Raw genomic sequence first — 13,271 nt, forward strand, 5'->3', positions numbered from 1 at the left:
ATCATAAACCAACAGCCTATCTACCGCAAAGGAACAACGCGCGGCTCCAAATAAACTTTTGCTGATCGACAGCAAAGACAATAGCAAATCGCTGAATATACACTAAACATTTCATGTGAAATAAATGAACTTTACCAAGTGTACAATCCTGCTGTTTACTTTTAAACCACAGTTTCATATTCCGAATTGTGACGCACTGAGTTGTAACCTGATCTAACACTCTCTGTACCGCAAAGGAACATCGCGTGTCTCAACATGAACTTTTGCGGATCGACAACAAAGACAAATGCAAATTGCTGAATATTCTCTAAACATTTGATGTCAAATAAATGTACTTTACAACGTTTACAATCTTGCTCTTTGCTTTTAAATCACAGTTTCATATTCTGAATTGTGGCGCGCTGTGTTGTGACATAATGTGTGTTGTCTTCCGGGTTCTGTGTAAAGTCGCGTAGTACTGGAGACGACTGGGCGCGTTTCATTATGCACCTTGTAACGTCACGGAGAGAGGCGGGGAATATGAATGCTTTGATAATATCAGGCTTAGTGGCGGGAGATATGATTTAGTGTCGCAAAAGCAAGTCAGCCAGGTCAATAGCGCCAGTCATAGGATTATCACATAATGTCGACGCACACCAGCCGGATTTATCGTTTCTTTAGTGGACAAAAAGTCGGTTGACGCCCCTAGGAAATTGTACTATTAGCGGACAAAAGGAGTGCTCTTAAAACACTTTCACCCTGACAATGAACAATACAAACAACGTTCTCAGAACACCCCCATTTTGTGTAATTGCAACCATTTCGGGACACTGCGAGTGTTCTTAGAACACATTCAACTAGACAAATTACAATACGGACAGCGTCCTGAGGACACCCCAGTTTGTGTATTTACGAACAATTAAGTACACCGCGAGTGTTCATAGCTCATTTTTACCTTCCTTGCGAACAAAAATGACACATACTCCGTCCTCTAAACACCCCAGCATTTAGTTTATTTACAAAATGTCAGAACAGCCATGTTCTCTGCGGACAAATCGAACGCCACAAAAACGTCTAGCACAGAAAAAAACAAAGCATTGAACCTATCTCATACTCCCCTACCCTCCCCAAACACTCTTACACACCAACACACGGCACTAAATACAATTTTTTATCCACGTTTCACTGCGCTGTACGCGGTCGACTGCCAATACAAGATGGCGGGTGCCACAGAAAATCTGACGCGCTCCACGCCCCTCGCTGTCCAATCAGCGAACACATTGCATGTCCGCCTACATGACGCAAGCCCACAGGCCAATCGGGGTGCTGTCCGCGGAGCGAACAGGGAAGTCCGTCCGCGAAGCGAACGCAGATATCACTAATTTTTTTGCCTTACATTTTAGTCATTTTTAAAAAAACTACTGGACGGATTTACACCAAATTTACAAAAGCACGCTTTTGGGACCAGGCCGCCGCTCCTGCCGCAAATTTGGTGTAAATCCGTCCAGGGGTTCGGGCTGTAGCCGTGCGCAAAGTTTTTTCCCATTCAGTCTATGGGAAAAAAAAAGTTTTGGGACCCCCCCTATAACTTTTCCCCCCCTGGACGAATCCTCACCAAACTTTGCAAAAACATTTAGAGTGACCCAACTACTTTTTTTGCAAAGTTTGGTGAGGATCCGTCAAGGGAGAGCGAAGTTATAAGCCACCCAAAAAGTGCTCTTCCTATGGAAACAGCAACTATATATATATATATATATATTTTTTTTTTTTTAGGGCCACTCGTGTCAACACAATTTGGAAACCATGCCCCTCTTCTAATCTTAGTCTAATTTAGGATAGTGCACCTTTCCGGTAACTTCTAATCTGTATCGTTTATCTATGCTTTTTTATGTGTACGTTGAATCATTGCTTCCATTGTGTCTCCTTTATCCATACTCCAGGATGTGTAAATTCTGTGAGGTTGCTAATCTGAGTTCTGTGCTAATTCTACAGTGTGCATACCTACTCCATATGGCTTTTTATCTGTTTCCTGCAGCTGAACCACTGCCTGCTTATTTTCCCCATTGCTGATATTATTTAAATATACTCTATATCAAAGACACACTCATTGTGAACCTCTAATGGTGACCTTGGAATGGCACACATTCATTACCCTGATTCCTGTCTTGATGACGGCTATAATACAATGGCCATGAAGCTGCCCAAGCAGAGAAGTTGGCCTACCCACATCCCACGTCACTAATCACACACTCTAGGCCCCAGTAATCAAATTACACTCAATGGGTATCCATAACTGAAAGGTAGTGGTGTGGAGATTTAAGTAGGAGTTATCATTTGGAGAGCAGAAGGAAATGCAGCAGGAGAAAAGAGTGCAGAGGAGATGTGTGGTGATGGATTCTGGAGGCTAGGGTGAGAAAGAGAGATAATGTTGGAGGAGGGACCCAGGGGAATGTAGAGTGAGAGATACCCAGAAGGGTGTCCAGTAATTTGTTCAAATACAAATGATCGAATGACAAAAATTTTGAAGCAAAAGGATCGAAAAAAAAATTTCAAATGCATTTTTTTGTTTCGTTTTTTTAATTTATTTAATATAGTTAAAAAACATGTTTTTGTAAAGAAAACGGGGGTTGGATGGGAACCCCCCAGAGAAAAAAAAAGAAAATGCATTCAACCCTTTTTTTTCCAATCCTTTTGCCTCGAAACAATGGCATTCGATCCTTTGTATTTCGACCCTTTCATCTATAACCACCCAGAAGGCTGGCAAAAAAGGTATCCCTAGAAAACAACAGGGAAGCTTATTCAGCTAAGGTGCTTGGTGCACAGTATTCATCCTTAAACCATTAACAAGGTAACATCTGGTAACACAACAAAAGCGTTTTTTTAGGAAGGTAGGTATTCGAAGTGCATCAAAAGATTGCAAAATAACTGAATCAATTAGAGTGCTCACACTCAACATCCATGAAAAAAGGGGGAGGACCACCCGACTCGGCGTACCTGACCCTAAGGAAGAACACCCTGATCCTAGCGGGGGTGCCTGTCCCTGGGTGGCGTGTGGTGTATCGCCTACTAAAAAGATATAGAGGAGAGTACTGTCCCTCAACCTTCTATACTAATGGCAATGTCTGGAAACAGACATGGGTCGTCCAAAGCAAAGCAAAGGGGGGCATTTAAAACAGTGGTAGACTCCAGAGGGTTAAGTAGCGTACAACAAGACAATGAATTGGGTCTTGAGGCTGCTTGATCTTAAACGTGGATCCAACCTGTAAATCAGGTCAACTGCTTGTATTCCATCCAGAGTGTGCAAATTTAATAATACCCGTAGGTCACTGTGGTTGAGGAATATAGGAGTACTGGTGGAGTAGCCACTGGTGGGTCACTAAAAAATGGCCAGCCGGGGGGCTGGGGGGCTAGAAAGGCTCTTATAAAAATATGTGGCTCACTCAGTGGTGATGAGTGTGCTACAGTAAGTAGTGGTTAAAGGTTTGTGTCTCTTTGGTAGGTGTGTAAGAGATCAAGCATGGGTCATGAGAGCCCTCATGACCGAAAGGGGTCGACCGGTTTCAATGGCGTAAGAGATTTAGGCCATCTTCTTCAGGACCGTGATTTAGAATGCAAGCGGGTGTGCCAAGTGTTCAGTAAGTTACTGAACCGGAATGAAGATCTTGGTGTCTCCTAAAGGGAGAACAAAAGAGGGAGGGGGGAGAAAAAAATGGAGAGCATTCAATGCGGGGGGTAAGAACAGGGACAAGGGGAGGGGGTGTGTTTGGGGGCACCAGGGGGTTGGTGCAAAGTGCTACGGAGTGGTGCTTTTAACATGCCTAGAGTGGAGCATGTGGGAGAAAGGCCATTAATTGGTCCAAAATTACAGGAGTAGTAGAAGGTGCCTGTACACCAGTGGTTGAATTCATCGCCAATAGGTGGGGGAGAGGAAAGAGATGCCAGACAAAGTCTCTAAAGGTGACTGTTAAAATGCTGCCAGGGAGTGAGAGGCGCTGATGTGCACTTAATATGATACAAAGTGTGCACTACAGGGTGGAATTGGTGGGCCCCTAGCTCGTAGGCAAATTGGGTGAAGTGGTGGCAACCCGCGCCCGACTGGTGCATGGGGGGTGCCTGTGGGGTGGGGGAAGCAGGCTGAACATACCTCTAAACCAGCATATAAGCTGGAATCTAAACGGTGAATCTTGGTTGCTCAAAACACCGAGTTGCAGGTAAAAAATATACCTATGGGGAATAAACAAGCCATATCAGGTATAGTAAATAGTGCTGGATACATGGCAGAATTTGCCCTGATCAAAGTGCCATAGTGCCTAAAAGTGGTCTGTACCTGTTGAAGGGGGCATCTGCTCTCCTCTGTGCTATCTGGGAGCTGTTTCGGGCTAATGCAGCTCGAGAACGCTGGTTTGGTTGAAATAAGGCCAACTGACTGTAGAAACCACGAGCAACGCGCTCGCGCAGGCGTCTACGTGCCGGCGCTGGCTCCCTGTGAGCCTCGAGCGTCGGGTAGGACTGGGACATGCTCGAGCGCCTCTAGAGACAGAGGCTGAGCGTGTTCGAGCTCGAAGAGTCGGGTGACGGTGGAAAAAGCTTGAGCGCCTCTAGAAAGTAGGACTGAGCGCGCTCAAGCTAAAAAGGATAAGGCTCCGCACTGGGTCTGAGACTAGGTCTGGAGGAAAGGGGAGACGGAAGGGGAGGGAGGGGGGGGGAAGGAAGTGATGATACGAAAGGAATATTAAAAGCTGAAATGAAAAATAATAAATAATAAATAAAAAATATATTAAAAAATATATTCATAAATGACTAATTTTTTAACTAAAAAAAGGAGAGAAAATGAAAAATAGAGTGTGAAAATGAATGTAAAAATAGATGAAAAGTGAATGAAAGAGCTGACAAGTGGCAAAGCGGAGGAAAGATGAGAAAGCAGTGGGACACAGTTGGTGGGGTACAAGGGGGTCCCAATGTACCGGGATGCCCTTCTGCCCGTATGTGAGAGAGATGGACCACTCTTAGAAAAATCCAGAGGGAAGCATGACGAACCTGAAACGCACGTACTTGCAAGCATGTCTGGTATGTTGTCTTTAGGGCAATACTGCCAGTTCATGCCACTGGATTTGTTCATTCAAACCCTCCAAATAGCTGTTGAGTCTGTAAATCCACATCTGTTCTTTTTTGAACAGCATGTTGTGGTAATTCCTGCCTCTGCGGGGCGGTGTGACTTTCTCTATGATAGTCCACTTGAACTGGTCAGCTGTGTGTCCTTTATCCAAGAAATGGGACACCAAGGGTGCAGTAAGTTTGTGCGTTCTTATGCATGATTTATGTTCGGTCATGCGGATCCGAACTGGCCTATTTGTCATGCCGATGTATCTCAGGGCGAAGGGGCAGGTTATCATGTAGATAACGCCCTTGGTATTACAGTTGGTAAATGTATTTTGTATCCATGGTGTTTTCCAACCAATCTCTATCTGTGTGGTTCTGGAGGTCTGGGCACACATCGAGCAGTGGCCACAGGGTGCATGACCCTTGGGGGGTTGAGTGTTCCAAAGGGTCCCCTGTGTAGACTCATCCCTAGGGGTATTGGGTATGAGTGTTTTGACAACCTTATCTCTTATGTTACAACGTCTCTTGAGGGCGAAGCGTGGGACAGGGATGGTGGAGGCGCCTGTGTTGAGAATCGGCCAAAGTCTCTTAACTTCTCGTTTGATTTTACTGAGAAGAGGTGAGAAACTGAACACTGCTGTGAAGGTGTTCGACTCACTGGGTTTGGCATGTTGTTGTAAGGTGATTGAACGTGGTATGTTCCTAGCTCGTTTACAGGTGTCCTTAATAATCCTCCTAGGATAACCTCGCTCAGTGAGTTGCGTCTGGAGTTGTTTGGATTGTTTGGTATAGTCCGTAGTCTGTGAGCACAGTCTCCGATAGCGTAAGAACTGTCCAAAGGGGAGATTATCTCTGAGGGCCTTAGGGTGGTAGCTGGAATAGCAAAGCAAGGCGTTTCTGTCTGTGATTTTTCTGTAGACGCTCGAAGAGAGGCGCCCGCCTGTAGCTGAGATGGCCAGGTCGAGAAAGTGTGTGTTGGATCTGTGTCTCTCCATGGTGAACTTGAGATGGGGGTTAAGGGAGTTAAGCCAAATATGAAAAGCTTCCACCTCCTGTTCTGAACCTCTGAATATCACGAAGATATCATCGATATATCGCCGCCATACAGTTAAATAGGCGAGATATGGATTGGTTGTGGGATGGATGTGTTGGCGTTCGAATAAATCGACGTATAGATTGGCAAGACTAGGGGCAAAGGTTGCCCCCATCGCGGTACCCGAGGTCTGTTGGTAAAAAGTGTCCTCAAAAAGAAAATAATTCTGTGTCAGTGCTATTTCAGCGAGAGATACGATAAAGCCCGGCGGGACTCCATGTAGATCCATACCTGAGTGTAACATACCGTTAAGCATCTGCAGTGTTTCTTGTTGTGGTATCCGAGTGTACAGGGATTCTATGTCGATAGTGACTAGCCATTCTATTTCTGGATCAAATGCGATGGTGTCTAGGAGGGTCAGCATAGATGTCGAGTCTTTCACATAGCTGGTCATTTTTGGAACCTGGTCTTTGATGAAGAAATCCACGTATTGTGAAAGGGGTTCCAAAATGGAACTAATGCCAGAGACAATCGGACGCCCTGGTGGTGGTGTGAGCCCTTTATGAATCTTGGGAAGAGCGTACATAGCAGGGATCCGAGGGTGGGGAGGGTTAGAAATGCAGCTTCCCGGGCACTGATGTATCCCTCGGCTTCTGCCTCGTAAATGATGGGTGCTATCAGAGCCTGCAGGGCTGGGGTGGGATCTCTGGGTAAAATGCTGTAGCTATTAGGATCGTTGAGTAGGGTGGTGACCATTGTGATGTATTTGGTGGTGTCCATAATAACTATAGCTCCCCCTTTGTCAGCTGGTTTAATCATGATGTCTGGATTGTTGGCTAAATCTGTCAGGGCGAGTAGTTGAGGTTTTGTACAGTTGTTATGGATGAATGGAATATTTGATTCAAATACTGCGAACTTTTTGAGCAATGCCTGTTCGAAAGTGACTGATTCAGCGGTGTTTGCACTGTAGGGTGGAAAAAACTGTGATGGAGGGCGTAGGCCCGTCACATCATTGTCTTCATAGGTGTGGTTGGCAAAATACTGCTTTAGTCGTATCTTGCGCATGATTTGTGTGACTTCGACCCGGGTTTGGAACGGGTCGTAGCGTGCTGTAGGTATGAAAGATAGTCCTTTTTGTAAAATCTCTCGTTCAGATCTGGTGAGGATGTGGGTAGATTGGTTTACGATAAGTGAGGGAGGAGTGGTGGTATAACTCCAAGTCCCCGGCTGCGTGTGACCACTGTGGTCTGGGGGTGGTTCTGCCAACGGGCGCGGTTCTGGCCTCTCCCGCGTTGTCCTAAAAAAGGGACCGCAGGAGGGGTGCCTTGACTGGCGCTGTTGAAGTGTACTCTCTTGTTCTGCCATTTGTTGTTATTGGAGCTATTGCTCGAGTTGCTACTCGAGCTGTTCCAGGATCTATTGGAATTAGATCTTTGGAGGTTTTGGAGCAGGAGTTGTGCAGCCTCTCGTCGTGTTTGTTTTGCTTCCTCAGTGAAGTATTCCTCTGCTACATAGGGGTAGATTTTCACATGAGTGAAGGCCGCGAGGTCTTTCTTTAATTTGATAATCTTTCTATTCAAGTTGTTGTCTTTAAACTCCTTAAGAGAGGTTTCTAGGAGAATGAGTTTAGCCGCAAAAGTATCTGCAGTGATTTTAGTTTTAAGTGCCTCACTTTTATCATTCAATTCTTTCAGTAATTGATCTGTTACTGTTTTGGCAGTGTTGATGATGAGTATGAGCCAATCTCTGGTACACTTGTTGGCTATGAAGGACCAGTCTTTCCTGAATTTAAGGTTATCTAGAAAGATACGTGGTTCAATACGTATGATAAGGCCGTTGGGTGCAGCATGCGCCCTCAGATACTCAGTCATGCACCAGTCGGGCGCGGGTTGCCACCACTTCACCCAATTTGCCTACGAGCTAGGGGGCCACCAATTCCACCCTGTAGTGCACACTTTGTATCATATTAAGTGCACATCAGCGCCTCTCACTCCCTGGCAGCATTTTAACAGTCACCTTTAGAGACTTTGTCTGGCACCTCTTTCCTCTCCCCCACCTATTGGCGATGAATTCAACCACTGGTGTACAGGCACCTTCTACTACTCCTGTAATTTTGGACCAATTAATGGCCTTTCTCCCACATGCTCCACTCTAGGCATGTTAAAAGCACCACTCCGTAGCACTTTGCACCAACCCCCTGGTGCCCCCAAACACACCCCCTCCCCTTGTCCCTGTTCTTACCCCCCGCATGGAATGCTCTCCATTTTTTTCTCCCCCCTCCCTCTTTTGTCTCCCTCCAGGAGACACCAAGATCTTCATTCCGGTTCAGTAACTTACTGAACACTTGGCACACCCGCTTGCATTCTAAATCACGGTCCTGAAGAAGATGGCCTAAATCTCTTACGCCATTGAAACCGGTCGACCCCTTTCGGTCATGAGGGCTCTCATGACCCATGCTTGATCTCTTACACACCTACCAAAGAGACACAAACCTTTAACCACTACTTACTGTAGCACACTCATCACCACTGAGTGAGCCACATATTTTTATAAGAGCCTTTCTAGCCCCCCAGCCCCCGGCTGGCCATTTTTTAGTGACCCACCAGTGGCTACTCCACCAGTACTCCTATATTCCTCAACCACAGTGACCTACGGGTATTATTAAATTTGCACACTCTGGATGGAATACAAGCAGTTGACCTGATTTACAGGTTGGATCCACGTTTAAGATCAAGCAGCCTCAAGACCCAATTCATTGTCTTGTTGTACGCTACTTAACCCTCTGGAGTCTACCACTGCTTTAAATGCCCCCCTTTGCTTTGCTTTGGACGACCCATGTCTGTTTCCAGACATTGCCAATAGTATAGAAGGTTGAGGGACAGTACTCTCCTCTATATCTTTTTAGTAGGCGATACACCACACGCCACCCAGGGACAGGCACCCCCGCTAGGATCAGGGTGTTCTTCCTTAGGGTCAGGTACGCCGAGTCGGGTGGTCCTCCCCCTTTTTTCAAGGATGTTGAGTGTGAGCACTCTAATTGATTCAGTTATTTTGCAATCTTTTGATGCACTTCGAATACCTACCTTCCTAAAAAACCGCTTTTGTTGTGTTACCAAAAAAGGTATCCCACAAGGGTGGTGAGAGAAAGACCCAAGACACTGTGGTAAGGAAAACCCAGGGAGCTGGGAAGAAAGAATCTCAAGAAGGTGTGAAGAGAGGGACCCGGTATGCTGGGGAGAGTGAGACCAAGGAATCTAGGGAGATGAGAACCCAGGGGATTAAACAAGAGACTCAGGGGGCTAGGTAGAGAAAACAAACCAAGGAGCAACCAGTGAATTAAAAAAATAAGGAGGCAATGAAAAGAGCTAAGATGTAGCCTATGAGATCAGCCAAAGAGAGGTGGTGCTTGAGGAGGAAGTGCCTAAATAGGAGGTAATGAAAAGTCAAGAGACGATTAAAGAGGAGGGTGACCAGAGAGGAGAATTGGAAAAAAGAATGAATAGGAGGAAAAGTGAGGAAGGAGAAAAAAACAGAGGGACAAAATGGCAAATAGAAGAGCAGAAGGAATAAAAACAGAGAAGAGGAAAGGAGGAGACCTAGATGGGTTAAGGAGCAATCCTGAGGCAAAGGTTTGAGCAGCTGTAGGTGAAGCACAATGACAAAGAGAAGGAAGAAATAAGAGAATAAGAGAAGGTAACACAGGTATGAGCTTATGGGAGCACTTTGAGGAGGAGAGAGAGTTTGGGTTGGAACCGTAGGATCAGGTTCTTAAGTGAGGGCAATGGTGAGAGGTCTAGAAAGGATCCTGTGAAGAATTGTGGGTGTCCTTCTTTCTTCCCGTGACTCTTGGTTTAAGTCAAGCTACAATATCAGGATCCATTGCAGATGTGAGACCAGGAAGGCAGACTCCCTACTGTACACTAGCAGCACAACTACTTTTCCAAGACGGTGATGAATGGCAGAGACGTGCTAATGGACAGAACATTCAAGAACGTTTGTAGGAGACATTTATTTTTAAATACTCATGTTAATGTCAGACACATACTCAGCACACTCAGCACATAAAGCATATTTGTTATGTAAATCTGGTGGGAAGGATCAGGTCTCATGCTTAACAAGAATTGAAAGAAGTTTTAGTTTGGACCTTTGTTATAACCTCCTGTGTGGCACTGACCCAAACTTTGGTATATGATTATCCTGCCCACAATTAAATTACTTTTGGTGTACATTCTGATACTTGAGGGATTAGATTTGGTTTGTCCCTTTAAAGACACTAATAAGTAGGGGTTGTAAAACCTTCTTCAGACGTGGTCTATGTTTGGTCCTTGTACAGTACTGAACACCACCCTTCCTCCTCTGCTCATAAATCCATTAATCTGTGATTGAAGGCTGGCCACAGCAACAACATGCACTGCCCGGGTGCACTTATGTTGCAGGTATGGGTTTTGCTATATGGGGCCATGCTCTTACAGCAGAGCACTACTGCTTGTAAAAGTGTGTAGAAGGCACTTTTTATGTTCCCATAATTACAGGGAGGAATGCATACTTTGGGTGACTGGTGAATTTGCTTAGTCAGCAAATGACGTCTCTGTATGGAACAAGACTACATGCCAAGAAGCACTTAGCTGCTAGTCGATAACAGGGGGCTTCTGCTAGAGCCAATTCCACTGCTGACAGACCAAAGCATGGCACACGCACATCCACCCCAGTGCTCCCACGTCCAGTAGCTGTAGAAGGTTGCTAGGCCTAAGGAGAAAGTGGGATAAAATGGCTGGAAATGTAGAAGCTGGTGATACCTCCTACTGGACATGTGAACCAGCAGGTGGACATTCCTGTTACTGTGTCTATGACATTGATCCATATCTTTAATCTGTATGTGAGAGATTGCCATACTGTATGATGTGGTGGCGGGCTGACAGCCTTCCCGTGCATGACAATGGGATGTATTAAAAATAAAGTTATTTCTAGGGCAGGAAACGTTGGAAATTGAAAATCAAAATCAGGTGTCAGTGGACACTTTCACGCTTGAATTAGAAGCTACTTGATTCATAAAGTAGTAATCTGTTGTTGACCTACTCCAGATTTACCCCAGCATGATCAGATTAATTCAAGAGTCAGCCAGTCACTACTGCTCTCTCTTTTGTGAATCAGATAGTCTCTCTCCAGGACAATGCTGAGTTGCTCCTGATAACTTTCAGAAAAAGGTCTAGGAGCCTCTCTACCCAGAATGAACACGTCTGAATATCCTGTTATATGGGAAGAGTCTACAACCGTGTTTTAGCTCTCTGTACCTATCGTTGACAGAGGAGAAATACCCATTTGCACATCAGTCTGGTCCCACCCACTTGGGCAGTCCAGCACTGAAATGCAAGGCAATCCTCCTCTGACCAAGACTACCAACAGCAACCCCCAACACTTGGTTTGGCCTAGTTGGGCCTCATCAGTGAGGTGAAGCTGGGCCTATCTAAACACAGTGGTCCACGTCTAGACTACCCTCTGTAACTCAGAGTGAAACTCCAATTTCCAAACAATTAAAAATAAAATGGTCTGGAAGCCCCTCTACTGAGAACAAACACAGACAAGCTCTTCTCTGTGAAGGTGCCCACTCGGGAGGGTGTACAACCACGTGTTCTTCTTCATGAATAGGTCCATTGAATGTTGTTTAATATGGCTAATGTCTTATTTCAAAGCACAAGATACACACCCGCCATTGCCAGCTGGTAGCCCTAAGCTTCACTCCTGTGGGACAAAGTCCCCAATGTTACTTCAACCTTGTAAGTCCAATTCAACTCCCAATGGGAAGTATTATGACTTACATTGGTTGCTTCTGTAGATTTATTTCAACATAATAAGTTTCACATCAATTAGATGGTATTCCATTAATAAAGAGTGTATATTGACCTCTGTCAGTCTGCTTGTCTACAGTCAGGAACCACAAGGCTGAGACAAAACAGGTGTTAACCAGATATTTTATATTGATAAAAGAATTGACAACAAAAAATCAATTAGCCCCACACTATTAACATATAGTTTGGGATACCACTTCAGCACAATTATATAGTTAACAATTCACAAAAATGACAGTGATGTAGTTGAGCTGAAAACAGCCCTCACAAAAAACCATAAAGTATAAAGGGTAATGAAGGTTATTCACAAAGCAACTAATTCAAGAAAGGATTCATTTGTAGCTAAGAAATAACATTAGTATTTTTATCCTTCTGGGCAGTATTATTCACTCTGCTCAGAGCTTCCTAAAGACACTCCCATAAAATCATGTATGCCAACGGGTTTCGGATTAATCACAATCCATCTTCAGGGCAGGACATGTTTTAGTTTGAACAGTATTCAATTTCAGTTCCTAAAACGAATAAGGATAAATTAATTAGACCTCTGAGGTAGCAGGGAGATTTATCAAGTATCTCTCATGTAAGTTAAAGTGCACTAACCTTAATTACTGTGTAAGTAGGAAATGCTGGCAATTACCTGCATGGTAAATGTAAAACAACACACATTGTAATTGTTCATAATAAGGCAAGAGTCTCACTCTAGAGTGGTACACATGTTGTTTAATCCACTTACCCAGTCGGAAGACCAACTCCTCTTACCGGGTAATGTGAAGGTGGCAGGCTGTGGTTTCCAATGTAGGCGGCTGAAGGAAAGGAGAGATATGAAAGGTCATGTCTAGGGGATGTGCACCATGGCTTTTAAATAGATATAAAAAATCAACTGAATTTATAGGTAAAGTGGGCTCTATCCTGAGTCAGATAAGTGTAAACGTAAGTGACTGTATTCGTGTATGGAAAAAGCTGAACTCAGTAATAGCATACACTACCAATAGTGTGATGCTAAATGGCGGCTTTCCTCATTGTTCCCCTCGACAAGTGCTTGTTTGTCTACAGAGGGACACATGCGCTTCTGCAATGAATAGCCGTCCGTCTAAGAGTGGCGGAGTTAGGGCTCAGGGTATCTCGCTAAAAAGGCTTACCTTCAAAGACCACGATAAGCAAAGGAAAATGAGCAGCCCGTCACTAGGACGCGTTGCTCGTCTCTGACTTGTAAATAAGGTTGCCATGGAGGCGGCGCACATGCACGTCCTGGCTCCCGGCGCCATCTTTGTATGGGACATTTCGTCCCCAACTTCATATATGCAGGACGTGGA

Source organism: Ambystoma mexicanum, chromosome 4p (genome assembly GCF_040938575.1).
Source record: "Ambystoma mexicanum isolate Mex_15411 chromosome 4p, UKY_AmexF1_1, whole genome shotgun sequence".
NCBI classification, from domain to species: Eukaryota; Metazoa; Chordata; class Amphibia; order Caudata; family Ambystomatidae; genus Ambystoma; species Ambystoma mexicanum.